The 26,684-nt window shown below is 41.2% G+C and overlaps 1 long non-coding RNA gene and 1 pseudogene across 1 annotated transcript; one reads left to right on the forward strand and one right to left on the reverse strand.

Moving 5' to 3' along the window:
- Positions 1-1,443: 1,443 nt before the first annotated feature.
- LOC109731346 (small ribosomal subunit protein eS24 pseudogene) lies at positions 1,444-12,256 on the forward strand (annotated as a pseudogene).
- Positions 12,257-22,027: 9,771 nt separating this feature from the next.
- Positions 22,028-25,521, reverse strand: LOC105881136 (uncharacterized). Its single transcript, XR_012922454.1, has 2 exons — positions 25,004-25,521; positions 22,028-22,246 (listed from the first exon to the last, which is right to left on the reverse strand). It is a non-coding gene; the product is annotated as an uncharacterized LOC105881136 (long non-coding RNA).
- Between the last annotated feature and the right edge of the window lie 1,163 nt (positions 25,522-26,684).

Consider the following 26,684-nt stretch of genomic DNA (forward strand, 5'->3'; position numbering starts at 1 on the left):
ACTAGCAGTCCTCATTAATAGCATATTCAAGTAATAACCAAATGATACTGATTTCTCTGCATTTTATGTAGGTTGAGCCACAGCGTAAAAAGCAAACACAGTGGACGATGCCCAAAGTATAGAATGCACTATTTTTTTTTTTTTTTTTTTTTTTTGAGACAGAGTCTCACTTTGTTGCCCAGGCTAGAGTGAGTGCCGTGGCGTCAGCCTGGCTCACAGCAACCTCAATCTCCGGGGCTCAGCGATCCTACTGCCTCAGCCTCCCGAGTAGCTGGGACTACAGGCATGCACCACCATGCCCGGCTAATTTTTTGTATATATATTTTTAGTTGGCCAATTAATTTCTTTCTATTTTTGGTAGAGACAGGGTCTCGCTCAGGCTGGTTTCGAACTCCTGACCTTGAGCAATCCGCCCGCCTCGGCCTCCCAAAGTGCTAGGATTACAGGCGTGAGCCACCACGCCCGGCCTAGAATGCACTATTGTACACCTTCAAGGCTTCTTCATGCACTTCCCACCTATCACACATACATTTGTGGAAGAGAAAAAATGTCCCTTAGATTTGTTTGGCACCACGTGTTTTTGGCTATCACAGGGAGTAGTCTGTCTGCTCTTTATGACTGATCTCTGAATTCGTTACAGTAAGAAATCACCAAGTTTTGGTCTCATTATGCTGGGATTTATTTTTGTTTCTTAAAAGATGTGTAATAGGAAGCCCAATTTCAGGTGGCACATTCTTGGAAGAAATGAAAAGTAAATAATAAAATAAAATAGCGACTTCAGCAGCACTCCTTAAGATTTCTCTAGCAGGCATTGGGTGGCTGCACCTAAAATATAGGCCTTTGATGCTGAGTTGATTTACCATATACATAACAATTCCCAGATCATAGAGCCTTTCTGCTAATTTGATTCCATCATCGTAACTTATTTAGTCTTCACTTTTTGAGATCTTTTAAAACCATTAGTAAGATTTTAAAAATAGATTTAATAGTTTTTTTGTTTTTTTTTTTTGAGACAGAGTCTCACTCTGTTGCCCAGGCTAGAGTGAGTGCCTGTGGCGTCAGCCTAGCTCACAGCAACCTCAAACTCCTGGGCTCAAGCAATCCTTCTGCCTCAGCCTCCCGAGTAGCTGGGACTACAGGCATGCGCCACCATGCCCGGCTAATTTTTTCTGTATATATTAGTTGGCCAATTAATTTCTTTCTATTTATAGTAGAGACGGGGTCTCGCTGTTGCTCAGGTTGGTTTCGAACTCCTGAACTCAAAAGATCCACCCGCCTTGGCCTCCCAGAAAGCTAGGATTACAGGCGATTTAATAGTTTTAAAAAAAGATTTTAAAAAACTCCTGCCTGTGGAGGCAGGAGTTCACAATGTTTGGCCTTTCTCCTTTCAACACTTAGGTAGCGCTCTCTTCCTCCCTGGCTGCCTGGGGGTCGGCCGCCATCATGAACGACACAGTAACTGTCCTGACCAGGAAGTTCATGATCAATCGACTACTTCAGAAGAAACAAATGGCCATCGATGTCCTTCACCCTGGGAAGGCAACAGTACCAAAGACAGAAATTAGTGAAAAACTAGTCAAAATGTACAAGACCACAGCCGATGTCATCTTTGTATTTGGATTCAGAACTCACTTTGGTGGTGGCAAGACAACTGGCCTTGGCATGATTTACAATTCGTTGGATTACGCAAAGAAAAATGAACCCAAACACAGGCTTGCAAAGCATGGCCTGTACGAGAGGGAACATACATCAAGCAAGCAGCGAAAGGAAGACAGGAACAGAATGAAGAAAGTCAGGGGGACTGCAAGGCCAGTGTTGGTGCTGGCAAAAAAAGCCGAAGGAATAAAGAGTCTGCAGCCATTGTGTGGATTTTTCACAAGAGCATTAATAAACTTAAAAACTTTCAAAAAAAAAAAAAAAAAAAACCCTTAGGTAGCTATAGTTCAGTGTTTGGCAAAGTCCAGTGTTTTTTTTTTCCATAGCACCTTATATTCAGAGACTTAGTCACAAAGACGATCTGTCTTCAGGGTTCTCTTATTTTTTAATGGTTATTTCTTCATTTACTCCATTTTCAATTTCAAAATTTTGTACGTTATATTCCAAGCACAACTGGAGTTTTCTAAAATAAAAAAATTAATTAATTATTTAAAATAAAATTTTGTTCTTCTTTGTTAAAAGTCATTTTTATTACATAATTCAGGAAAAATGGAGATGGGATAAATGAAAAAGAAAAATAATCCATAATCCATAAGCCCATACAACGGTGGTGTATTTACTTCCAGATTTTTGCCAAAATAATGCTTATAGAATTTTTAATTCTTACAAAACATACTCATGCCATTTTATGACTAAACTTACCAATATGTAATAAATATTGCCCATGTTAATAAATACACCATTAAAACATTATTTAATAGATGTATAATATTTTATAGTGTGGATATGTCATAACTTATTTAATCAATGTCTACAATTAAACATTTATATTATTCCCTTTCTTTTTACTTTTATAAACAATGCACCAATGGATACCCTTACAGTAAGTCTTTGTACAAATAGCTGGTTATTTTCCTAGAACAAATTGTTAGAAGTGGCATTTCTAGATTAAAGAGTATGTATGTATTTAAGATTTTTAGAAACACTTATTGTTAAATTGTTTCCATTTATATTCCCACCAGCAATGGTTGAGAATGGCTTTTTCCCCACACCCTTGTCACCCTGAGTATATCATTCTTTTTCATATTTGCTAATCTAATAGATGAAAAGCAGAATCTTGTTTTTAGTTGCATTTTTTTGATTTCTAGTGAGCCTCAAGTTTTTTAAAGAAATGTTTATTAGCCATGTATATTGCTTCTTTTGTGAACTGTCTGTTCATATCCTCTGAACATAAAATATTGAATTCTAATATTTCTCCTATTGAGTTTTAAGAGCCCTGTTTACATATTTATCATATATATGTGTATTCTAGATACGGAATTACATATATTCTAACTAGTTTTTCCCCAGTTTGTCTTATTTTTAAATTAAATTTTCCAGGCATAACGTTTTTTAAGTAGTCAAATGTATACAATATTTTTGTTTATAATTCTACATATGTTGTATTGCATTAAAAGACATTCTGTACCCAAGATTATATAAATAATCTAAGAGAAACTACATTTTCTCTCAGTGATTTATGGATTCATTTAAACATTTTTTTTACATTTAAATTTTTAACCTAGTAAATTTTTTATTATAGCTCTGAGGTGGGACTGTAACTATTTTTTTCCTATTGTTTAGGATATTATTCCAACATTTACAAAATAATCCATCCTTTCCTCAATTGAAATGCTATCTTTAACATATACTAAATTCTTCAATAAATTTAAATCAACTTCTGGACTTTATATTCTGATCACTTGTTCTGTCTATGAGTCCTATACCTGTACTATACTTTTAATTAGTATCATTTTATCATGCATTTTGATATCTGATATGACCCTTACCTCCGCTTTACATTTTTTAAAAAGCATATTATTCTTAATGTTTAACTCTACTCTTTTTTTTCAAAATGTCCATTATTCTTACGTATTTATTCTTCCATATATTTTTATATTAATTTTGGAATATTTCCCCTCCTCCTCTACCCCCCCCTCCCAAATCCTTTGGATTTTTACTGGGATACTATAAATTTATATGTAAATTTAGGACAAACTTACTTTTTACAATGTTAAAATAAAATATCCAGAAGCATAGTTTATCCTTCCATTTACTTAAGTCTTTGTGACCCCTAATCAGGATTTGTAGATTCTTGGCACTGGCCTAGCAGAGTTCACGTTCAGTTCATACCTAATGTTGCTATTTTTTTCACTATACTTTCTTGCTTTTACTTAGCCTGTTGACATGTTTTTAAATGAACCTTTGACACATAATTCACATACTATAAAATTCATCCATTTTAAGTGTACATTTCACTGGTTTTCAGTATATTCGTGAGGTTGTGCAACCATCACCACAATCTACCTTTAGAACATTTTCATCACCCCAAAAAGAAACCCTATGCCCATTAACAGTCACTCCCTATTTCCCCTTCCCCTCATCCTATGTTTCTCTCCTCATTAGCTGTTCCTGATCTGCATTCTTTACAACAAGACTGTAATCATAAATATAGCTCTTTCCCGAGTTCTGTGAGTCATTCTAGTGAATTATCTAATCTAAGGGGGTCATGGAAACCTCTGAGTTTGTAGACAGTTGGGAAGACATGCAGGTGCCTGTGGAGTCCTGACATGTGGCTGGTGACTAAAGTAAGTGCAATCTTAGGACCGTGCCCTTCCATTGGAGGGGTCTGTGCTAATTCCAATGGTTAGTGCCAGAACTCAATCACAGTACACCTAGTTGGGGGCAAGATGGAACAAGCATTGCCTTAGTTTGTTTGGGCTGCTTTAACAAAATATCTTATAAACAAAAGAAATTTATTTCTTACAGTTCTAGAAGCTGAGAAGTCTGAGACCAAAGTTCTAGAAAATTTGGTGTCTGGTTAGTGCTTGTTCTTCACAGACACTGCCTTGCAGGGGTGTCTTCACAGGGAATAAGGGCAAAAGGGCTCCCTAACATACTAATCCCACTCATGAGGGCTCTAGATGCCTTCTCCAGATGCCCCACCACTCATCCCAACTGGGGATTAAGTTTCAACATACGAATTTTGTGGGGACACAAATGTTCAGACCATAACAAGCACCTTTTCATGTGCTTTTGGCCATTTATAGATCTTTAGAGAAATGTTTATTCAATTCCTTTGGCTATTTTTAAATTAGGTTATTTGTCTTTTTACTACTGAGTTGTAAGAGTTCTTTATATAGTCTGAATACAAGTCTATTATCATATATGTGATTTGCAAATATTTTCTCCCATTCTGTGTGTCGTCTTTTCATTTCCATGATGGTGTATTTTAAAGCACAAAAATTTTTAATTTTGATGAAGTCCAATTTATCTATTTTTATTTTGTCAGTTCTGTTTTTGGTGTCATATCATAGAAACAACTGCCTAACCCAAGGTTATGGAAATTTACCCCTATACTTTCTTCTAAGAGCTTTGTAGTTTTAGCTCTTACTTTTAGATCTATGATCACTTTCAGTTACTTTTGTGTAAGGTATGAGCCAGGGATCCAACTTCATTCTTTTGCATGTAGATACCTAGTCATCCCAACACATAACCTATTGACTTCTAAACATTTTGTAACTATCCACCTAACATTAGGTGTAATAATTTTAATGGATTCTTCTATTTTTTCAAGTAGATAATATCAGGTACAAATAATGATAATTTTGTCTTTTCTTTGACAATGTGTCTATTTATTATTTTGTCTTCTCAGATATTAAAAAATGTTGATCATAACATCTTTTCATTTTTCCTCACTTCAATGGAATGTTTCTAGAGTTTTGCCATCACTAAGTTGGCCCTTTGTGCTTATTTAGTAACAAATGTCTTTCAATATCTGCTATTGGGCCGGGCGCAGTGGCTCACGCCTGTAATCCTAGCACTCTGGGAGGCCGAGGTGGGCGGATTGCTTGAGGTCAGGAGTTTAAAACCAGCCTGAGCAAGAGCAAGACCCCGTCTCTACTATAAATAGAAAAAAATTAATTGGCCAACTAATATATACAGAAAAAATTAGCCAAGCATGGTGGCGCATGCCCGTAGTCCCAGCTACTCGGAAGGCTGAGGCAGGAGAATCGCTTGAGCCCAGGAGATTGAGGTTGCTGTGAGTTAGGCTGATGCCACGGCACTCACTTTGGCCTGGACAACAAAGTGAGACTCTGTCTCAAAAAAAAAAAAAAATATCTGCTACTGTATTCTGGCTACTCCTGATCTAATCTGAGGCAACATGGCATTACTGTATAACCTCTTTAAAATTATATTTTAAGAATGATATTGTTATAATTTCTATTTTAATATGGCTTAATGTTGGAAGGAGGGCTCTTTTAACAAGTATTTTTGAGGAATATTTTCCTAAAACTATCTAGGGCAATTTATTATTCTATTTTTTTAAATAAGTTCTTCATAAATGACATGATACTTTTGACCCTACATAAGGAGGAAATTAATTTTTTTTCAATCTGAAATAGTTTTATTTTGGAAGTAAATCAATTAATGAACTTGAATAGATAGTGTACAAATACTGTACAAATTTCAAAAGGTAGAAAATTGTATATACAGTGGAATAAAATCTCCTTTTGGCCAGGCGAGGTGGCTCACACCTATAATCCTAACACTCTGGGAGGCTGAGGCAGGAGGATCGCTCAAGTTCAGGAGTTCGAAACCAGCCCGAGCAAGAGCAGGACTCTATCTCTACTATAAATAGAAATAAATTAATTGGCCAAGTAAAAATATAGAAAAAAATTAGCCGGGCATGGTGGCGCATGCCTGTAATCCCAGTGACCCGGGAGTCTGAGGCAGGAGGATCGCTTGAGCCCAGGAGTTTGAAGTTGCCATGAGCTAGGCTGACGCCACGGCACTCTAGCTCAGGCAACAGAGTGAGACTCTCTCAAAAAAAAATCTCCTTTCACACCTATTCCTTAGCCATTACATTCTTCTCTCTGTAAGCAACTATTGTATTCTGTTAGAGGGCAGGTTGTTTTTTTTTTAAAGAAGTCTATACCTATACAATATGCACATGCACACGAAAGATATACAAAATATATGCAGTATATACAAAAATATATCAAATATTAATGTGAGAAAAACGATGTGCCAACAAGGGGTCCAACAGGAAGCTAAGATCCGAGAGGAAGGCTGGGAGTCTGCTCACAAACAGGGAGAGAAGCAGCTGAAAAAACTCTTTGGTACTTTTCCAATATTGTCAGTTACCAGTTTATTTAAACTCCAAATGCATTTTCTCACCAAGTTACAGCAATAGATAAATCTAGACTCCATGCCACATTAACTGCATAAAATATAAATGTCCACCACCTAAGCTTCCCCTGCGTGAGATGGCAAATAAGATAGGAGCCACACATTCCTGAGATGCAGCGGATCGAGAGCTCAAAATGACAAAGCAAATTTCTGTACCAAAGAGTACCAAGCCTCTTCAATTAGATGGGAGAAGCCTAAATAAATCAAAATCACGGCACAAAAATAACTTAAAAGCCTTCCCCCAAATAAATTTGTATTAAGCTGTAAACAACTCAGAACAGCCACTGGGAACAGTGGTGTGTAAAGCAGGCGTGCAGCTTTAGTAGAGTCACTATAGTCCGGGGGCGGGGGAACGGTGCAGATAAAGCTCTGGGCAGTGGAGGCAGAGGGGGGAGGAAAAATGGGGTAGGAGGAGATGGGGAGGTTGTAGGGGAGGGGGAGGTGCTGATTCAAGCAAACCAAACTCACAAAAGGCTGATTTATAAACAGAAATGCCATTTGTTCATTAACCAGCACAGAGGGATTAGAGATATGTTTTATTCACTCTGCAGAAAAAACCTAATGTGCATTTCATTCTGCAATAGAGTATACTTACAGTGGGTGATCAGGATACTCCCGGCCACAAACACAGCTTCAATTCCCTGCATGGTGCTGGGTAAACTCTGATATGTGTTACTGTGTGGTCTTCGCTCTTTGTCTTTTCATTCCAGTGCCTTCTGTTAACACATCATTCCTTCAGATACAGACCACAGTAAAACCTTGTGGACCAGACTCGCTTTACAGTGTACTCTCAGGTAAAGAGCTCCTGAGGTCTTCCTCTCTCCTCACTGGCTCAGGAGGGCCTTTCCGTGGAGGGCTGGGAGGTAACAGTCACATAATGCGACAGTTGCCTGCACAGGTCCTGAGCTCATGGCCTTTGTTCCAATCCATGCCCGGCCATGGGCCAGCTACGTAACCTGGAGTGGTCATTCGACTTCTCTCGTCCTCATCTGTGAAAGTGAGAATGATAATAGTAACAACCCCAGCAGGTCGTTGTGAAGATTAAATGAGCTAATTCAATTGCTGAACTATTAGCATTGGGCTAAGGGTAGAGCGCTCACGACCTGTCCGCTGTTAGTGTTACAGCTGCTCCAGTCTAGTCCTGTCTATTTGCAGTTGTTTCTCCTCAGGAAGAATAAACTCTTTTTAAGCCTTTGCCAAAAGTAAGAAAAAGAAAAAAGTCAAATGAAAGACCAGTTTGACTTGATACTGAAAAGTCTGAAACTTATTCTATATGTTAAAGAAATGGAAATGTATTGCTTTCCAATTTGAATAATATCCAACCCCAAATACATGGAGAATAAGAAAATGAATACATTTTTTAAAAGGCAGAATAAGTAAAAATGTAAAAATGCAATTTATGATAGACAAGTCTTTCTGGAGCGCCTAGTATCTACCTACCTCCATCCTGCTTTTCTTAAATCTATTTGAAACACAGCAGCCAAAATAATCTTTTAAAGACTTAAGTCAGATTATGTCACTCTTCTGTTCAGAATCTTCCCACCTCATTCAAAGTAAAAGCTAAAGTCTTCACAATGCTCTACAACGCCTTAAATAACCTGCTCACCCCTGCCTCACCTTAACCTTGACTTGTCTCTAACACCCTCCCCTTACTCCTTCTGCATGTTGGACTCTGCCGTCCCTCCCTCAGCCATGCCAGGCACTCCTGCCTCAGTCCTCTGCACTTGTGGTTCCCTCTGCCCTAGTCCTCTTCTCTTTCAAAGTCACATCTCCTCCATAGCCTTGCTCAAAACCCATCTTCTGTGACCACACTATTTAAAATTGTAACTCCCTCCCTCCCCACCCCCAGCTTCTCTCCCACCCACACCACTCTGTAGTCCCCTCCCTGGTTCCATTTTCCCTATGGCATTTCACCACGTAATTTACTGTATATTTAGTGATGTATTTTGTTTATAATCTGTCTCACCCCACCCTCCCTGCAGGAAAGGCACCACATGACTGGGGTTTTGGTACGTTTTGTTCACTGCTACATCCCTACTCCCTAGCATAGTGGCAGAGTGAGAGCACTATTGGTTGGATGGGGGAATGAATTCATGATGGATGCTAGGTGCTTCTACATCCCATTTATATCTTCTGATAAAGGTTTGATTTTCATAATTACATGTCACTATATGGTAGTCAATATTATGATTATGCATTTTTATACTATATTGAACAATGGCTGCTCCCTGAAATTAAAAGTGGACCAAAAGCATTAAAAGCATCTTTAATTTCCTGAAGCTGGACTTTGAAAATGCTATTTATTTTAATGTGCAGATGTTTTTTTTAAAGGCATTGGACACAAGACTGAGATTCAGAGGAAGAAGTTGTTTTTAGTTTTTCACTCAATGTAAATGACATATATCACTTCTGAATTAAAATGAATTATGAATTTTCACGTACATTTAAATTGGCCTTTCCTATTTTAGCATTAATTTTTGCAACCCTTAAGAATGATTTTTAAATTTGTTTAAATGGTACACGCCAGCAGAAGAGTGGGCCTGGACGTCCTGCCTCTGCTTTGCTGGAGATAAGGACTGCCTACCGAATTTCTGGTTTCCATTACAGCCGATGACATGAAAGAAATGCTTGTAAGAACAAATGTTTGGTTCCAGGCTGTAGCCTAATTTAATAGTGTAGAAAAGTTGATGATTCATTCCAAAACCCCTGGGGAGGGAGGGGTGATTATAAACAATTTGGAAAGGGGCAAGGAAGCCTAATACCAAACCATCGCAGCGATCTTGAACAACAACCAAAAAAAATCTTGTCTAAACTTGATCAGATGCTGATTTTTTTTTTTTCCCTAGAATGATTTTAGCAGAGGGAAAGACTGTTAGAGTCAAAATTCTTTTACCTCTTCCCCGATCTGGGGAGTGGGAGGTTGTAACCGTATTAATTTTTGAAATTTTCAGATAATATGAAGTATTTGGATGAAAGATTACCCTGAGGTTTTCATAACTGTGGTTTTAATCAAAAGCATTACATGTGATTGTGATTTGTTAAGGGGTCACAACCCTAGGCAAACTTTTATGGAAGAAAGAAGAAGAGACATTTTTTTTTTAATAGAATCTAAAATCTAAGACGTCAGCCTTCGAAGTAGGTGGAGTAGACAGCTGCAATGGGCAAAGCCCAAAAACCCCTCCCACTGCTTGCATGTGGATGCCTGAAACTTTGAAAATCAGCAATTTGTTTTCTTGGATTAAGAATTCAGCTATTAAAATACTAATAGTCCTGCTCTGGAGCACATGTTAAATTTTCTGGGCCATTTTTACCCTAAAGGTTATGGCCTCGCTGGTTTCAGGTCTAACAGGCTTGGGAGAAAGCAAGTGGACTCCAGCAGGGGAGATGAGGCTGAAGGTGCGTGCGAGGACTTAGCAGCAAACACACTTGAAAGAGTATCTCAAAGATCATGGGAAGGCGAGGGAAAGCAGAGATGGGAATCTGAAAAGCTTTCCCTCCGTAGGGACCATTTTCATGCATCCTTACTGAAGTCTTCCTTCTCTGCATCCTGGAGGAACATAAGGTTGACATGTAACCTGGTCCAAGGAAAGCCCACACCCTTGTTTCCCAGGTAACCCTAAACCACAGTCTGCATTATCATAGCAGTTAATCCCCCGGCAATAACCAAAACTGCTCGCTTAACTTTAATTAATATGTGATGTCGCTCCATAACAACCAGAGACCTTCTAATGTCTTTATCATTTTAAACAGTATTCTATAAATTACTTCTGACATGGAGGAATTAATCTTTCTCCCCCACGGTTTTGTAAAGGAGTCAAATCAGCGCTGCTGTGGAAAAACGACTCCTGCCTGGCTGTTGTCTTGTTAGGCTCTTTGGACTAATGTTGCTGGAGCTCCATGGTTACCTCTCTGAGATAACAGCGATATTTTAATTTCTCACCGTTTAACTTAGTTATTTTCTTTTATGTAACTTGCAAAACAATTTAGTGCCGAGGAAGGGAAAAAAAGGGGGATTTCATGAAGTTTGGCTTATTATGCCATTTTAAGATAATGCTTTACACTACAGTACATAACTGGGCTTCTTAAAGTGATGGCATGGCTGTTTAGAAAAAAGTCCTCTTGCTTGTAAAGATCACCAGGTTTTTCCATCATCGTTAATTTAATTACCCTATATTTAGCACATGGTATGCAGCGGATACCTAACTGCTAGGTAGCCAGGCTGCAGAGCTGAGGTCCGCCCCGTCCTGACCTCAAGTTGCTCAGTCTCGTCAGTGCAAGGAGACAGACAAATTACTGTCTGCTAGGAACATGACAGAAGTTTGTGGAAGACGGTGGAAGGTTCCTCACCCTTGCCAAGGCATCAGGAAAGCTTTTCTGTGGGGCTATAATGTCTGAGCTGACTGTTTTAAGGATGTGAATAATGGTGGGAATTAACGAGATAAAGAAGTGGAGGAGGAATGTTCCAGGCAGAGGGAACAGCACCACAGGCAAATACACAGTACACAGAACCGATATTCCCATTTGTCTTGGCCTCTCTAGGACAGGGCCCTGTTCTTACTCATCGTAGCAAGAACGCCTGGGTGCATGGCAGCAACCAACAATGTGCCTCTTTCAGAGGGTAAAGAAGTTCACTTAAGGCACCTGCCAAGAAGGAGAGGGTTAATGCAAGTACTGCAATGGCTTTAATAGCCTCTACATTAGAAAAAGTAATGTGAGAGGATAAAACAAGACACAAAGGGCTTGAAGATTTAAGGTAGTGAAGTTATATATCTTTTTTTTTTTTTTTTTTTTTTTTTTTTTTTTTTTTTGAGACAGAGTCTCGCTTTTGTTGTCCAGGCTAGAGTGAGTGCCGTGGCGTCAGCCTAGCTCACAGCAACCTCAAACTCCTGGGCTCCAGTGATCCTTCTGCCTCAGCCTCCCGAGTAGCTGGGACTACAGGCATGCGCCACCATGCCCGGCTAATTTTTTTTTTTTATATATATATCAGTTGGCCAATTAATTTCTTTCAATTTATAGTAGAGACGGGGTCTCGCTCTTGCTCAGGCTGGTTTTGAACTCCTGACCTTGAGCAATCCGCCCGCCTCGGCCTCCCAAGAGCTAGGATTACAGGCGTGAGCCACAGCGCCCGGCCTGAAGTTATATATCTTAATTAGTTGGATACATGTATTTCATTTAGTAAGTTGGTTACAACTTTCCCCTATTATCTTTATTAAATTGTTTTAAAGGAGTCTCTTCTTCCTTTTAAAATTCACCATTTGAATACTAACACAGTATTGTTTGATTCTGAAATGTCTGATTCCAGATGGATTCCACCAACATCTACGAGCCCATTGACCTGGTTCCAGATGGAGATGAGAGAATTGAGTAGACTTTACCTATTACATAAACCGCTCAGAGAAAACGAAGGAGCTGAAAGCTGTTGAGTTAAACTCAGAACAAGGATGATTTATTATAGTATCTTCTTTTGTCAAATGGATATTTGGGGGAAGAAATCTATTTTGTATTGCTAAACAAACTAATAATTGATTTAGAAAACTGAATCCAAGTCATTGAATTCTGATTCTACATTCTTTTCAGTTGATAGAAGTTATGGATTTTAGAAAAGCAATCGAGATTGAGGGCTTATTATGACATATCGTAGACTTTTGGAAATACATGCATGACTTTGGAGATCCAGTCAACTTTTCCTTCTAAAGAAAGCTGAGAGAGGTGACCCACCATGGCAGCAGGAACAAGACCAAAACCTGGGCCTTCCAATTTTATTAGATAAGCATCTGATGCTGCTGTGGCTGGGTACCCCCACAAATCAGACCTGGAGACAGAGATTTGCGTGCAGGAAATAGACTGAGAATTGCCCTGGGGTCAACACCTGGTGAGAGTGAAGGACTTAAGGGTTGGGCAGAGGGAGGAGCAGCCCTGGCTAAGATGTCCCCTCTGAATGACCTACCCTGCCTGGGAGGCAAAAGCCTGGAACCTCTATTGCCCCCTCCCTAATCAACTAGTCCCCAGATGCTGGCTGCTTTCAGGAAGGAGGCATGACCTTGGGCAAGGTGGCAGTCTTTTGCTGAGGGTAATTCTGGGAGGACTTAGCTGAAGGCTGCCCGTCACCATCACTCCCAGATTCCAGGGCAGTGAGTGCCACAGTCCTGAAGAAGGCTATGTCCACAGCCTCTGCTCCAATGCCAAAGAAGAGCTTGGTAATGATGTCTTCATATATGTCTACTTAGCAAGATCTTGTTGACAGATTCTCAATTTATACTGGGCTCAAAATAAGTATGACATGTAGCATATTCCTAAGACCCTATCAGAAACTCAATAATATTTATTGATAGATAAAAATCAAAGAAATTAATTGTAACATTCACAGTGATTTGAGAGGATAACGTATATAACGACATTTCCTCCCTTGACAAAAGCTATAATTTGCAATTAGGAATACGATTTATAATGTTAAGTACATTAAAATCTTAATATTATTAGAAAATCTCTGCTTTTTGATTGGTTCTTTACCTACATCATTTGTGTGTGTGTGTGACTCTCACAAAAAGCTTCCCTGTTGTCCTAATTAACTGCGCAGAGGCCTTAGAGAGAAACCCCTGCTAACTTCTATGTTAGCTTGATATCCTTTTTTATTTGTATCACCAAGGGATACAAAGGGAATGAATCAATACCCCTGAAACATACATTTAAAAATGCTAAACTTTTATCTCCCTAACAGTTTCCTTTTTTTTTCATTAAGAAATAGGATTAAAGAAAATCTTCACAATTAAAGCAGGATGAAGACTTGAAGTCAGAAGGCTACAAGGCCAAACTGTAAGATATCGTATGTCACTTATTACAAACGTGGGTTTGTATTGACTAGCTCAGATGTTCTCATCCCATCTGGAAGATTATTTGTGCCAAAGGAATATCGGTGTACTTACATACTCCTGTCTGTGCGCACAAAATAATTTAGGTCTAAGGAAAAGACATTCCCCGGTTTTAACTAGAACTCCAAATGAGAAGAAACCTTTAAGAATAACAGTAACAGCAGAAGAACCCAAACATCACAAAATAGCATTGAGAACTGTAATGAAAGGCTTTTTGTGTCACTAAACCGTCCCCTTGGCAGGCCCAGCTGCAGCTGTTAATGTTTCGGGAGCATTCGAGACGGGCAGATGTGCCAAAGTGTGGCTGTGCCCCATTTCCAGGGGGCAGGACATCATGTCTCAGTTATGGGCCTCAAAACCGGCCTCGGAAGCCCTCACCCGGGGAGTGGACGTGGCTGTCCCAGGGTTAGTGGTGTAGAGCAAGATGCTGTCTCTTCTATTCTATGACTTCTTTTTTTTTTTTTTTTTTTTTGAGACAGAGTCTCGCTTTGTTGTCCAGGCTAGAGTGAGTGCCGTGGCGTCAGCCTAGCTCACAGCAACCTCAAACTCCTGGGCTCAAGCAATCCTTCTGCCTCAGCCTCCCGAGTAGCTGGGACTACAGGCATGAGCCACCATGCCCGGCTAATTTTTTATATATATATATCAGTTGGCCAATTAGTTTCTTTCTATTTATAGTAGAGACGGGGTCTCGCTCTTGCTCAGGCTGGTTTTGAACTCCTGACCTTGAGCAATCCGCCCGCCTCGGCCTCCCAAGAGCTAGGATTACAGGCGTGAGCCACCGCGCCCGGCCTCTTTTTTTTTTTTAATTTTTACACTTTTATATTTTTTCTTGTACTTTATTCTTTTTATATGACTCAAAGGATATCAAAAGGTACATCTATGACTTCTCTAAATGCAAAATAATCAACTAGTTGAAGCTTCAGCTGAGCTTTACTTTTTAAGAGTATCGTATACAATAAAATAATATTTATTTGGGTAATAATATTACCCAATATGATAAGAATATTATCCAATGAATAATAATATTCATTCAGAGCTCAAAATAATTTTCATAGAATTTTCAATTTTTTCGCTAAAATGAATAGTTTGCTAAAGAATTTGTAATGCAAAAGAAAGGTGGTCCTTCCCACGCAGCGTGGTGGGGTCAGGGAGCGTGGTGATCTGCAGAGGCCTTTGCTGGGATTCCAGAGCCAGTGTGTGCTCTCGCAATGCTGAAACTGGGCAAACACACTCACCCCGTCTCCCCAAACCGCCACGCTTCACTCTCCTAATGAAGTCACGTTCCAAATTTTCTGCTTCCCTTTTCTCTGAATGAGATATTAATGTATCAATTGAATTTCCTTCACTCGAGTCCCCAAGAACTTTCTTTTATCAGGAGTACATGGACATGAAAAGAAAACTGTTTGTGGGCCGGGCGCTGTGGCTCACGCCTGTAATCCTAGCTCTTGGGAGGCCGAGGCGGGCGGATTGCTCAAGGTCAGGAGTTCGAAACCAGCCTGAGCAAGAGCGAGACCCCGTCTCTACTATAAATAGAAAGAAATTAATTGGCCAACTGATATATATATAAAAAATTAGCCGGGCATGGTGGCGCATGCCTGTAGTCCCAGCTACCCGGGAGGCTGAGGCAGAAGGATCACTCGAGCCCAGGAGTTTGAGGTTGCTGTGAGCTAGGCTGACGCCACGGCACTCACTCTAGCCTGGGCAACAAAGTGAGACTCTGTCTCAAAAAAAAAAAAAAAAAAAAAAAAAAAGAAAACTGTTTGTGATTTGTCATCCTATAGACAAAGTCACCAAGTGATTATCTTGTCTACAAGTTACTATGGTATTCTGTAAATGGATAAGTGCCTATCGAGGCCAACAAAACAAAACAAAACACCCTTTAAGAACCTTTTAGTAGGCCGGGTGTGGTGGCTCACACCTGTAATCCCAGCACTCTGGGAGGCCAAGGCAGGTGGATTGTTTGAGCTCTGGAGTTCAAGACCAGCCTGAGCAAGAGCGCCCCATCTCTACTAAAAAAAATATAGAAAGAAATTAGCTAGACAACTAAAAATATATATATTTTATTAGCCAGGCATGGTGGTGCATGCCTGTAGTCCCAGCTACTCAGGAGGCTGAGGCAGGAGGAGTGCTTGAGCCCAGGAGTTTGAGGTTGCTGTGAGCTAGGCTGACGCCATGGCACTCTATCCTGGGCAAAAGAGTGAGACTCTGTCTCAAAATTAAAAAAAAAAAACCTTTTAGAAAAGAATTCTGCAAGGGGATTGTTTACTTGGCTTTGTCTACTCCAGAAACATAGATCTTGACTCAAAAAGATATTGCCCACTTTGGCCAAGTGTATCTGATAATAATACCAGAGGGGTTTATTAACTTGGAACTTTATAAGGGTCACAGAAAGATTTATTAGCAATGATGTTACTCTCTAGAATTAGAACCGTATTACACAGAAATACATAGAAATATACAATTTGCTTTGTATTATTTTTCCCCAGAACAAATTAAAAAGTTTCTGGTATCATTCTCCAGATCTTTCTAGTGAGATCTTTTAGGATGGTTTTTAAAGAACATTTTGCTTTTCAAATATGTGTTGAAAACCTTCCAGCAATTTTTTTTTTGGTAGGGGAAGGGAAAGGAACTTCAATCAGTAGCATCTTACATAGCTGTCCATTGTCCTTGGACCAGATCTCAGGTTTTCATAAAAGGCTCCATTCTCTGCATACCATGGTCTCAGGAATCTTTCTGGTCTCCACTTCCATTGGAATCTGACACCTCAGACTGTTCCTTTCTTCCCAAGTTCACTACTGCCTGAATCCGTGACTTTGTTTCCCTTTTCCTAGTACCCCACTGCTAAGGGCCATGCTCCTATGCCCAGTTCTGAATCTTGGTACCCTAACTCAAGGTCAGCTGGATTCTCCACTTGCAAGATAAGTTTTCTCTGAGGTCATGGGTCAATGCCCAGCCTTTTGCACACTCTTTGGAAAGCAATGATTCACATATCTCATGGCCATCTGGTCTGGGCAATTCCCAACCACTGTCTATAGCATTGAATCCTGGCCAATTCTGCTTAATGGGTTTTCAAGGACTCTGTTCAAGAGTGTATGGACCACAGCCCATCTAGCCAAGGACTTGTGTGTGGTGCTGGACAAATCATCATAATTTCAGAAGTAGAAGCTACTTTCTTTTCAGTGTCAATTAAGGATTTTTCAGTGTATCCCCAGAGGTACCAGATATTGAAGGCAGTATTAACTCTTTTTTTTTTTTTTTTTTTGAGACAGAGTCTCGCTTTGTTGCCCAGGCTAGAGTGAGTGCCGTGGCGTCAGCCTAGCTCACAGCAACCTCAAACTCCTGGGTTCAAGCGATCCTTCTGCCTCAGCCTCCCGGGTAGCTGGGACTACAGGCATGCGCCACCATGCCCGGCTAATTTTTTATATATATATCAGTTGGCCAATTAATTTCTTTCTATTTGTAGTAGAGACGGGGTCTCGCTCTTGCTCAGGCTGGTTTTGAACTCCTGACCTTGAGCAATCCGCCCGCCTCGGCCTCCCAAAGTATTAACTCTTTTTGCCCTTGCAATTCTTACAGTTGACTTCTTCTGGAGAAAGCTGGGTATGTCTTACCCACAAAGGCATCTGTGTACAGGTCTGACATGATGCTAATTTATTCTGACTCAGCCCACCCTAATTGTCCCGATATCCGACTTATAATTCAAGTATTTTGCTTTTCTACTGGTTTTAAGGATAATGTTTTAATTCTTTCAAGTCCACATTTACCCATTTACAATTCCTATTCACAGAATATTGACCAACTGAGTATTTGAAGAGTATTTACAATGCTTTACTTTTATCTGTTACACCTGTCTCCTCATCACAAAATTCACTGACAACAATTCCATATGCGACCCGTTCCATCAAAACCATGGCTCCTACTACTGCCACTTCCCTACCTTCTCATCTCTCAGCTCCTGCACATGAATTAGTACAAGAAATTTGCTTCAATATTCTGTACACTGTTGCTCACACCATCTAGTCTGTCCTTTCGCTTTGTGTCCAGTTCTTGCTCCCCATCAACCTCCGTGAACTCCACCATTGTGAGGGTTCATTTTCTGTGTCAACTTAACTGGGCTAAGGGATGCCCAGATATCTGCTAAAACATTATTTCTGGACGTGTTTGTGAGAATGTTTCTGGAACAGATTAATATTTGAATTAGTAGCTCAATAAAGAAGATCCACCATCACCAATGTGAGCAGGCATCATCCAATCCCCTGAGGGCCTGAATAGAACAAAAAAAGATGGAGGAAGGGTGAATTTTCTTTCTATTTTAGCTGTGACATTCATCTTCTGTCCCTGGACATTGGTGTTCCTGGTTCTTGCACCTTCAGACTCAGACTGGGGTTTATATCATCAGCTCCCCTGATTCTCAGGCCTTTGGACTGAGGCTGGATCACATCACCAGCTTTCCTGGTTCTCCTTGCAGATGGCAGATCATGGGACTTCTCAGCCTTCATAAACACATGAGTCAATTCCTATAATCAAGCTCTCTGTCTCTATGTATATATATATAAAATATGTAGGTCTGTATGTATAGTTGTACACTACATAACGGCATTTCAATCAAAAATAGACTACATATATGAAGGAGGTCCCCTAAGATTATAATACCATATGTTTTACTGTACCTTTTGTATGTTTAGATATGTTTAGATACACAAATACTTCCCATTGTGTTGCAATTACCTATAGTATTCAGTGCAGTAACATGCTGTACAGGTTTATGTAGCTCATGTGTGGTAGGCTATCCCGTCTAGGTTTGGTGTGTGTAAGAACACTCTTTGACGTTTCCACAATGACAAAATCACCTACTGATGCATTTCACAGAATGCATCCCTGTCCCTCAGCCATGCATGACTGTATAAGTACACACCATTGGCTTGGTTTCTCTGGTGAACCCTGCCTAATATAATCTTCAGACGATTTCTTGCTTCCCACATCTGACCTCACCTTCACTAGTGTGAACTACTTACGCCCTTTGCATGGGCTACTTCCTCTGCCTAGAATGGCCCTCTTTGTCTTTGCTTTCCTAGCGAATGCCTGTCTCTCCTTGACAGCTCATATTCAGCGTATGCAAAGTCTCCCTCATCATTTCCCTGCTCCTCAACCCATATTAATTACTGCTCATTGTGAGCTATCTCTGTACCTTGAAATTATCTGTTGATTGTCATACTACACTAGTCCCCCCTTACTATGGTTTTGCTTTCAGTGGTTTCATTACCTGTCGTCCACCATGGTTGGAAAATATTAAATGAAAAATTCCAGAAGTAAACAATTCATGAGTTTTAAATTGCCCACCATTCTGAGTACTATCATGAAATCTCGCACCATCCTGCTCCGTCCTGCCCATATTGTGAATCCTCCTTTTGTCCAGCGTAGCTGTGCTGTCTGTGCACCCTGTGACTTGCTCATTAGCCGTCTCGGTTTTCAGATCGACTGCCACATTATCACAGTGCTTGTGTTCAAGTCACCCTTATTTGATTTAATAATTACCCCAAAGCACAAGAGTAGTGATGCCGGCAACTCTGGATATGCCAAAGAGAAGCCATCAAGTGCTTCCTTTACATGAAAAGATGAAATTTCTTTCTTTCTTTCTTCTTTTTTTTGAGACAGAGTCTCACTCTGTTGCCTGGGTTAGAGTGTGCTGGCATCAGCCTAGCTCACAGCAACCTCAGACTCCTGGGCTCAAGCAATCCTTCTGTCTCAGCCTCCTGAGAAGCTGGGACTACAGGCATGCACCACCATGCCCAGCTAATTATTTCTATATATTTTTAGTTGGCCAATTAATTTCTTTCTATTTTTAGTAGAGACGGTGTCTCCCTCTTGCTCAGGCTGGTTTCGAACTCCTGACCTTGAACGATCCTCCTGCCTTGGCCTCCCAGAGTGCTGGGATTACAGGTGTGAGCCACCAAGCCCGGCGAAAAGGTAAAATTTCTTGACTTCACAAGGAAAGAAAAAAAACTGTATGCTAAGGTTGCTGAGATCTGTGGTAAGAATGAATCTTCTATCTGTGACATTGTGAAGAAAGAAAAGGAAATTCACTCATAGGGTTTGATACTATCTGTGGTTTCAGGCATCCACCAAGGGGCTTATGGTGTATCCCCCACAATAAGGGGGGGTTGCTGTATATGCTGGTAGAATATATTTATGTGTCTGCTTCTCCATTAAACTTGGATTTTTTTTTTTTTTGTGAGACAGAGTCTCACTTTGTTGCCCAGGCTAGAGTGAGTGCTGTGGCGTCAGCCTAGCTCACAGCAACCTCAAACTCCTGGGCTCAAGGAATCCTCCTGCCTTCAGCCTCCTGAGTAGCTGGGATGACAGGCATGCGCCACCATGCCCGGCTAATTTTTTCTATATATATTAGTTGGCCAATTAATTTCTTTCTATTTATAGTAGAGACGGGGGTCTCACTCTTGCTCAGGTTGGTTTCGAACTTCTGACCTTGAGCGATCCACCCGCCTTGGCCTCCCAGAGTGCTAGGATTACAGGCGTGAGCCACCGTGCCCAGCCTACTTGAATTTCTTCACATGGGGGCCTTTGTGATTTCTGATCCTAATTTCTAGCATAGCACTTAGAACATAATAGGTCTTCGTTTGTTTATTCATTCTTTAGGTAAATTTTAATTGAGGGCATTTTATATTCTTACTCTCATGAAACATAGAGAAAAGTGGAGGCGGAAATAGGGTGTGTGTTGTGTGTGTGTGTGTGTGTGAGAGAGTGAGTGTGTTTTAAGCCAAATCGCATTACAACTCGACTTGATTGCCTTTCATATTGTGATCAACAATCACTCCTCAAAAAACCTTGATGGAGCCTTCATCTGAGTTCTGTGGCTCTTGACTCTGTGTTTGCTTCGAATTTCTTTTCTTAAAAAAAAACAACAGAAAACAACAAAACCTCCAATGGTCAGTGACCAGGCATTTCCTTGTGTACCTGAGCATGGTAATGCCTTATTTTTTATCTCAATTGTGTGTTTTTTACTTAGGAAAAACCTTTTAGGCCAGAAGAATCCAGGATTTTAAAAAAATATATTAAAAGCTTTTTAAATTAGAGAAAATTTGAGACTGAGGCATTAAGTCATTTTTCTTGTGAATTTTATTTTAAAGGGTTTTTAAAAGTTGTTCTCAGCAGAGTTGCCTCAGGCGTAGGAGGCAATCAGTGTGGTTTGGTTGGGGGGCGGAAAGGCCCCTGGGTTCAAGGACACCTCCGTGTGGCAGGTGTGCCCCACCGTAGCCTCCCTCCCGCCTCCCCCAGCCTTCAGCTTCACCACTACAGCTGTCCTCTGACCAAAAAGACAGCCGCTGTGAAAACGCCCTGTTCTCAGATGGGAAAGGAACCCGCCAAGTCTGTTTAGACTAGGATGACAGCATGGAGAATTACTTTCTCATAGTTGCTGATCAGAAGCAAACGCGGTTGCCTTGCCCAAGGGCCGGTGGGCAGGAGGGGGCTGGTTCACTGTCAACGGCCATGGGGGGTCTTATTGAGCGGATGGAAACTATAGGAGGCTGACTTATGGTGGTGGTTGCACAACCTGGTACATTTGCTAGGAAAATCATTCAATTGTACCCTTGAAATGGGTGGATTATATGACATATAAAATATACATCAATAAAGTTGTATAAAAAGCAAGGTGTACAACAGTGTGTTTGGTATGCTACCATTTAAATGAAAAAGTGGGAAACCAAAAGGAAAGGCAAAAGAGGATAAACTTTAATGAAATGCTATAAAGAAAAGTTTTTAGCATCTTTGGGCTTTCAAATTTATTCTGTGCTTCAGTCTAGCCTTAGTATTGTTGACATGCCAGAAATATGGGCACAGGGTTGGGGATGGTGGTCTACAGAGAGACGAGGTGATGAAGGGTCTTCGTAGGTGTTGCACTGGAGGCTTTGGGGGTGCCCTGCTCTTAACATACTGCAAACTGTGCTCAGAGCTGCCCTACAGGCAGTTTGATTCCATGTGTGGTCCAGCCAGAGCTCTATGCACCACATGGGCATATGGGAAGGGGGCAGGAATATGCTTGGCTATCAGGTGGGCAGCAGGGAGTGGAAGGGCTGGAGGAGCAGGTCCCTGGTAAGGCCAGGCGCTGGGGGTAAGATGTGCATGTGTGGGGACAGGGAAGAGAAAAGAGGGACAGCTAGACCAGAAGGGTAGGAGTGGTGTTGTGAAGAGGCCATGCATTAAATGTGTGTCTGTGTGTAAGAGACAGAGAGAGACACCAAAGTAACCCCACGTGCAATGTTGCATGACTTTATTCTGAGGGAGACACAGTCATATCAAAATGTGTTCCGACAATGCCATCTGAGGAGCATGGCTGGCCACAGCAAATGGGACGGGTAAAAGAGGCAGTGCTCTGTGCTGTCCTGGTTGACCGGCTCTCTGGGGATTTCTTCCTGGACTTTGGTGAACCCCACTTGGAAGGCACTGTGGAGAGGAGTGGCCAACGGGTGAGTCTGGGGAAGAGACATGGCAGTGCAAGGATTGAGGTTTGATGATCATTATGTGCAGAGGTTGAACTTATTCCACATTTTTGTTTCATGGAGCACAAATATATGTTATTTTAAATAGTCACTGGTAGGCCAGGCGTGGTGGCTCACACCTGTATTCCTAGCACTCTGGAAGGCCGAGGTGGGAGGATCGCTTGAGGTCAGGAGTTTGAAACCAGCCTGAGCAAGAGGGAGACCTCATCTCTACTAAAAATAGAAAGAAATTAATTGGCCAACTAAAAATATATACAAAAAATTAGCCAGGCATGGTGGCGCATGCTTGTAGTCCCAGCTTCTCAGGAGGCTGAGGCAGGAGGATCGCTTGAGCCCAGGAGTTTGAGGTTGCTGTGAGCTAGGCTGACGCCACGGCACTCTACCCCAGGCAACAAAGTGAGACTCTGTCTCAAAAAAAAAAAAAAAAAAAAAGAAAGAAATTAAAAAAAATAAAAATAAAATAATAAAAAGTCACTGGTAAAGGACTGGCAGCAACTTTCCCTGACTTTATACTGGAGACCCTGGCACAGACCCCCTGGACCACCAAGTCTGAGTCAAAGCCCTTCACCAAGGGCTAAAATCACCATGGCTGAACGTGATTTTGCAGAAAGATCTTTTTTGTTTTCTTTTTTTTCTATAGTTACATTTAACAGAATGTTTTCATTTTGAATGTTCATATACATTCACTATTACTTTGAAAAAAACTGATTAGTCCCTTGGACCTGGATTTTGGCTTTCTTAGCTATACTTTGTTTCAGCCAATTCCATCTTGTGAAGGGACCAACTCATTTCACATGGTGTTTTCCTGCCTATAAACTGCAAGAATAAACCTAAATTTAATATTGATTAAAGAAACAAAGCAATCCAAGTTTCAGAAGAGAATTTATGAAAAAAAAAGAAAAAAAACAAGGCTATTTTTTTTTTCTAATTATAAACCGAAATGCTGTATTTTAGCAGTAGGTATGTGTACTGAATTAAATAGTGTTACCCCAAATTCATGATCATCCAGAACCTGTCAATGTCACCTTATTTGGAAATAGGGTCTTTGCAGATACAATTAGTTAAGATGAGATCATACTAGATTAGGATGGGCCTTAAATCTAATGACTGATGTCTTTCTAAGAGAAAGGAGAAGGACATTCAGACACAAAGATACAGAAACACACATGGGGAAAAAAGGCAGCATGAAGATGGAAGCAAAGATTGGAGGGATGTCGCTACAAGCCAAGGGCTGCCAGCACCAACCAGAAGCTGGGAGAGAGGCGTGGAGCAGATTTCCCCTCCAAGGCTCCAGAAGAAACCCACCCTGCAGACACCTTGATTGAGCCTCCAGAAATGTGAGCGAGAATAATTTTCTGTTGTTCTAAGCCACCGGTTTGTGGCCACGTGTTTTGCAGCCCTAGGAAACCAATACAACACATATATGAAAGCTGCTTGTTCTTGAGCCGCTGTCTACACAGCAGCCTGGCTGGAACAGGGAGCAGACCCTGCTGCAGCTCTGCGAAGAGAAGGTGCGGTCGGTGGGATGGTCTACGAACACTGCAGGATCTGTGCCACCCCTTCTCTCTCTTACCTCGGTTCATCTCTTCTTTGCCACACTTGCCTTTGTGGTGTGTTTCCAACACACCTCAGGCCCTTTGCCTTTCCGTCATTCTGGAATGTTCCTTTGCTGATATACACACAGCTCTCTCCCTTACCTCCTTTACTCCCCCAGTACCTTAGTGAGGCTTCACCTCGTCTCCCTGATTAACATCACCACCAGCATTCCTTAGCCCCTTGCCACCTTCTTTTTCTCCTTAGTCCTTGGCACTGTCTAGTAGAAAATATAATTTACTTATTTCATTTATCCTCTGTCTTCCCTAGTAGGCAGGGACTTTTGTCTGTTCTGTTCACTGCTATATCTCTGGCACCTACGTGCCTGCCACATAACTGTGCACAATAAATATTTGTTGGATGAGTGAATGTGTCCGTTGGTGTGCAGATGTGCTTTCATGTTTATACATGAAACACCTGATTTCCGGATACCTTGCAGGCGAACAGTTGCCAAAGCTAGCGCCACAATGTGCACTCTTTCTGATCCTTGGCCTTCCTCTAAGGCTGGGCATTTGGCAGCTGGGGCAGGGAGCACCCAGTGTTCCTGGTACCCACAGAACCAGTGTGGTTCTTAGAGATTAGCATATTAGTCTGCTCAGGCTGCCATACAAAATATCGTAGACTAGGTGGCTTAAACAACAGAAGTTTATTATCTCAAAGTTCTGGAGGCTGGAAGTCCAAGAGATCAGGGTGCCAGCATGGTTGGGTTCTGGTAAGGGCCCTCTTCTGGGTTGCAGTTGGCTGCCTTCTCGATGTGTCCTCACATGGTGGAGAGAGAACAAACTCTCTGATGTCTCTTATAACAGCACTAATTCCATCACAAGGGCCCTAACTTTGTGACCTCATCTAACCCTAATCACCTCCCCAAAGGCCTCATCTCCAAATATCATCACACTGGGGGGTAGGGCTTCAACATATGGAATTGGAGGGGGACACAATTTAGTCCCTAACAGTTAGGTTTCCTGGAACCAGCAGGATCACATCCAGCAATAGGGCTAAGTAGGCTTTTGCACAGCAACATCCCATAATTTTTTCTTTAACCAAAATGGATACAGAGTTCCAAATACAAAATTCTTTCTAGTGAAATAGACTATATCTCATTCCCATATTGACAACTGCCTGAATATGGAAACATACAGATGCTTGATGACATATTCTCAGAGCCTGTGGATACCGAGTGATTTGCCTCTCACTTTGCATGGTGCGGTGAGCGGTTTGACATGCAACCTACAGCAGGGTGGAGACACAGATGAATCTTACTTCCCCTTTCCACTGTAAACCCTCCAGTCTTAAGAATGTGTGCAGTCAACAAGGCCAATGCCAAAAGGTTCTGCCTCTCCTGGGTGTCCTTCCTGCATGCCCCAGCGTGAAGCTTTCCATACATCACAGCAGATGTCTCAACTGTGTGTCACCTGTCCAGGGTGGTGGGGCAGGAGGGTGGGAATGAGTCACTGCCAATCATCCCTGCTATGAGAACAACCTGCAGCATCCGCCCTGCAGACTGTGGGTTGGTCATGTGCATTTCCTCATAATAATGAAAAGAAGAGTGGCCTTTGAGATAGGAAATCAGCTTGGCCTCACCAAGTTATATGACCACAGGCAAGTCATTTAGACTCTCTGGGCCTTGGTTTTCTCAACTTAAAATGCTGGACCAGGTTCCTTCTAACTTTAATATTCTGTGACAATGGCCCATTTCTACAGAGGAAGCAAAAGCATCCTATGGTTAATCTACAAAGCAAAGAGAAAAGGGAAGGGCCACTAGACACCAAGAGGATGGATTGCAATGTGCTCATTTTGGAGAAAAATGCAGATCGGAAGGCAGGCTCTGTCATCAGGCTAGAACTCAGAGAGCCATTTACAGCGCGTTCTGTCCCTCTTGCCCCTCCTGCAAGCTCTGCTTTCTCCATCCACTCTGCTGCAGCTGATCCTGATGGCTATGGAGCTTTATGTGCCTGAGGGGAGCAGCTGGGCATCTGAAAATTGCTGGGAATGGAAATAATAAAAATTCTGGGAGGCCTAGAGCCTTTTGATCACCATATACAAATTTAATGAGGAAAGAAATATTTGCCTTATGGGAAAACCCTGAGAACCTCTAGCTGCATCTTTGCAAGGTCACCAAGGTGCAGGGGACCACCCTTGAGGACATGGTCTGGGATGGGATCTTCAACCTTCCCTAGGACCTTCTTTAGTTTGGTGCCTTTTGAGGATACCACAGAAGTCACACCTTTCGTTGTAATAGTGTGAACACATTTGCCACGTTTACCTACATTCCAGGAAATCCAAATTGAAAGTAGTCACCTGAATGTTGACCACAATTTTTGATTTTTCTTTAAAACGAAGTTTGTGGGTTTTTTTGTTTTTGTTTTTTTTTTAATTTCAGATTTTGGAAAGGTCATCTTTAGAGCCACTGCTTGTCTTTCATGGTGACGTTAGTGTTTCTGAAACTAGCTGGGGTGGAAGGATGGGTGGAAGAATTACCTGGGTGGGAGAGTGGATTTAAAATATATATGCCCAGGCCCAAGCCCGAGAGGTTTGGGTTTGGTGGGTTCGAGGTGGGGCCCAACATAAGATATTGCAAGCAACTCCACATGGTTTAAAAACATTGGTAGAAATGATGGTACTAGAGAGAGAGCTATAGTAGGAAGCTCACAGAGAACAGAAATGGATCAATTCTCTAAAAACCCACCTTTTATTCATAATCTATGTGGACATGTTTTTATGGTGTAAATTGATTCTGCAGAGCAAGAAGCTATTTTTCTTCAACTGAAAAGTTGATGTAAAACAGAACTTGAGACATTTTTATAAGAAGTAAAATAAA

This window comes from Microcebus murinus, chromosome 13, assembly GCF_040939455.1.
Source record: "Microcebus murinus isolate Inina chromosome 13, M.murinus_Inina_mat1.0, whole genome shotgun sequence".
Classification (NCBI taxonomy): domain Eukaryota; kingdom Metazoa; phylum Chordata; class Mammalia; order Primates; family Cheirogaleidae; genus Microcebus; species Microcebus murinus.